Source organism: Poecilia formosa, unplaced genomic scaffold, assembly GCF_000485575.1.
Source record: "Poecilia formosa unplaced genomic scaffold, Poecilia_formosa-5.1.2 Scaffold56, whole genome shotgun sequence".
NCBI classification, from domain to species: domain Eukaryota; kingdom Metazoa; phylum Chordata; class Actinopteri; order Cyprinodontiformes; family Poeciliidae; genus Poecilia; species Poecilia formosa.
In genome coordinates, this window is record NW_006799995.1 from 1,391,962 (window position 1) to 1,395,776 (window position 3,815).

General features: G+C 40.7%; 1 protein-coding gene and 1 long non-coding RNA gene across 2 annotated transcripts in view; both read left to right on the top strand.

Annotated features, from left to right (window-relative positions):
• Positions 1–3,815, top strand: part of LOC103138953 (forkhead box protein J3-like) — an 87,090-nt gene that overhangs the window by 37,002 nt on the left and 46,273 nt on the right. The gene's annotated exons all lie outside the window — the stretch shown is intronic.
• LOC107836411 (uncharacterized) lies at positions 20–1,487 on the top strand. The gene is made up of 2 exons (XR_001662294.1): positions 20–935; positions 1,237–1,487. It is a non-coding gene; the product is annotated as an uncharacterized LOC107836411 (long non-coding RNA).

The following is a 3,815-nucleotide window of genomic DNA, read 5'->3' on the forward strand; positions in this document are numbered from 1 at the left end:
CGGGCCAATTTTTGACCTCTGGTTTCTATAAAGCTTTTATCTACAGTCCTGCTCACCATTATTGGCACCCATGAAGTTTAAGTACATATAATGGAATATTTACTGAAGGAAATTCATCAAGTGAAACAACATTTTACTGCTGATAGCTTGTGCTTGATGCAAAACAGCAAATGATAAAACAGCATTTAAAAAGATAAACATTATGAGGAAAACAAAGAAAAAACATCATTTTTACCATGCCAATGGTATTGGCACCCTTTGCTGCAAATCAATATGAAAACCCAATTTGACTCACCTGTTGCAAATCACACATAAAGATCACTTGTGATGGACTGCCTCCACACATGTGACATGAATTAACCAATGAATAATCATGTTGGTGCTTTAAAAAAGCCACCTGTTAGTTCATCTCCACATGTGACAATGGTAAAGACAAAGGAGCTGTCTGAGGACATCAGAAATGCTATTATTTTCAAGCACAAGACCTCCAAAGGGTATAAAGCCATCTCCAAAGACCTTGGTATCCCTGTTTCAACGGTGCGTAATGTTATTAATAAGTTTTCCAGGCATGGAACGGTCAAGAACCCCCCTGGATGTGGGGAGAAGAGAAAAATTGATGACAGAAGTCTTCGACGGTTGGTGCGAATGGTGGAAAAAACACCACGTCTAACATCTAAAGACCTAAATACCAACCTGGAGCAGTCTGGTGTGATTGTTTCAATAAGTACCATGGGGCTTTATGGGCGGAGGCCAAGGAAGACCCCATTGCTGAAGAAAAGACATAAAAAAGAACGTTTGATCTTCGCAAAAGAGAACCTGGACAAATCTCAATCCTTCTGGGATAACGTTTAATGTACAGATGAAACAAAAGTGGAGCTTTTCGGTAAATCACGCAAACAATATATTTACAGATGGCGCAATGAAGCCTTTAACCTGTCTGTCACTAGAGGACCCAAATTTGGGTCCTCTAGTGACAGGGGTGTCAAACTCCAGTCCTCAAGGGCCGCTGTCCTGCAATTTTTAGATGTGCCTCTGCTGCACCAACCTGAAAAGAATAATTAGGTCATTAGCAAGGCTCAGGAGAACCGATCTACACAGGGAGAAGAAAATTAAGCAATTTCATTCCACTGTTTTTTACCTGTGGCACATCTAAACACTGCAGGACAGCGGCCCTTGAGGACTGGAGTTTGACACCCCTGTCATTGTGAATGACAACCTGAGACCAACAGGTTAAAGAAAAGAACACCATACCAACAGTCAAGCATGGTGGAGGATCCATAATGCTGTGGGGCTGTTTTGCGGCATCTGGTACTGGAGGCCTTGACCGTATCACAGGCATCATGAAATCATAAGATTATCAAGCAATTCTAGAGCGAAATGTCTTGCCCAGTGTAAGGAAACTTGGTTTGCGGCGAAGATCCTGGGTCCTCCAGCAAGACAACGACCCAAAGCACACCTCCAAAAGCACACAGGCCTGGTTGAAAGGGGAACAATGGACTGTTTTAAAATGGCCAGCAATGAGTCCTGATCTCAATCCAATTGAATATCTTTGGGTGGAGCTGAAATCTGCCATTGGAGGAAGGAACCCAGCAAATGTGCAAGAGCTTGAGCATATTGCAAAAGAAGTGTGAGAGAAAATGCCACCCGAGAAGTGCAAGAAGCGTATAGATGAATATAAGGAACGTTTGGAGGCTGTCATTGCTGCCAAAGGCTGCGCAACCAAATATTAAAGAGGGGTGTCAATATTAGTGCACATGCTGGTTTTCTGTTTTGTCCTTTGGAATTAAATTGGAAAAAAATGAAATTGTCTTTGTTAAATTACTTTGGACCTCAAATTGAAGATAGATTTCTGAAGATATTCACTCAGCTACGCAAATCATGAAGGGGTGCCAATAATGGTGAGCAGGACTGTACATCTGATGCTCATAGCAAATTCTGATTTATTTTTAGGGCCTAAACGTATTTATGCTGCTTCTTTTTTGTCAGTCATTATTAAAGTTTGGAACAACGGTGNGTATTCAGAAAAGCCATGGGAATCACCATATTGGCATTTAACATAAACGGATGGGGCTTTGCATTTAATTGAACTGCTCTTTATGTGGACTTTCAGCCTTGGAGACATTTTCAGCCTCTTTCTGCTCACACATACTTATACGTTTAACCCCAATGTTGTTCATTCCCCTGGCAGATTTAAATTTATAAAGGAATCTTCTGCTTTGACCAACATGATTGAAAAGGATATAGATGCGTTTCAGATATGATCCAAGGAAGAAGTTACTGCTCAGTGACAGGTCGCCTTGCAAAATCTCATCTGAGCGAAGAAGACGACTTCTGGTCTTCTTTTTGGAGGTCGGATAATATGAGCTGAAAGGTTTGGCCACAATGACGTAGCAGTTGTTTGACATGAAACAGGAGAAACATTCAACCCAAAGAACATCATCTATACAGTCGGCTTAGTGGTGGGAGCAAAGTGAAAAAGAAGACAAAATCAAAATTCTCAATCTCAGTCTGCACAAAGGACAATTTCAGAAAAACAAGCGGCTAAATTTGTAAAAAAAAAAAAAAAAAACAGTTGGCAAAAATATCCAAGTTTTTGAGGGGCCTGAATTAAATCCAATACAGAATCTGTGGTAGTAAAGATTAGGCTGATGGCAAAGAGGCTTTCCAACCTCAGAGATTTACAACTAAGACAGCAGTAAAGACGTGTAAAAAGCTTCTCAGACTCACTAAAAATAACTTTGAATCCGTCAGGGGTAGGAGTATTTTTTAACTGTATATACACTATATACATAAAAACGCAGCATATATCAATGCAGCTATTAATTATGCTCGTGTGAAAATCCACGGTAGGAGCTTTTAATTATGTACTAATCACTAGAACCAGTGTTGGTATTAAATTCTTAATTAAAAGCGAGGAATTTCTCTCGCTATCTCCTCGAGCGTTTGGCACGCGCCCAGCGCTGTGTTCTGCTCTCCAACCAGCCAGGCCCACAGCACTCTCCATATGGCTAATAACAGGCTTAAGGCTGGTTTCCCTAGCACTGTGGAATGCAACAATTATGCCACAGAATGAGCTTATTTTGCTTGTTATAGGCTTCACGTCCTGCCTGACATGAGTCTGTCGTTTGTCAGGCCCCCAAACTAACATCGGAACGTCTCGTAAAAACGTTCCAGCGGAGGCAAGATGTTTATCCGGTTCAGCAGAACAAGCCCACTCGAGTGAATGAAGATCTGCGCTGTAAAACATTTATGGTGCTCCTTATAGAAGAACAAGATGGTCTTGGGGTTTATTTTAGGTTATTTATTTTTTTACATTCAGATTCTTTTCTTTTCTTTTTTAGTTGTCCTCAAACAACTGATGTTCCACACCCCAAAAAAGATGTTTGGAAAAAAAAAGAGACATGCAAACAGAAACTCTTGAACTCTTGTGCTGGTTGAGCTGCCTTTAAATTGATGACGACAAGCTGATCTCTTATTGGCTTTATTGACATTTTAATCACAGGAGGACGTGTGAGGTGGGAGCGAGACGTTAATCAGGAGTCTTAACATCACATTTACTCGGTACTCGTCTGTGTCTGAGAATAAGACATACAGCCCACTGGGTCGTCATTCATTCCTTTATATCCCTTTGTTTTTTGACAGTCTTTCCAAAGTGTTTTGTGGACATTTGTGGGCATTTTTTGTTGGTTTTTAGTAGGGATGCACAGATCAGACAGAACATCGCGGGCCAATTTTTGACCTCTGGTTTCTATAAAGCTTTTATCTACTATGTCTGATGCTCATAGCCAATTCTGATTTATTTTTAAGGCCTAAAC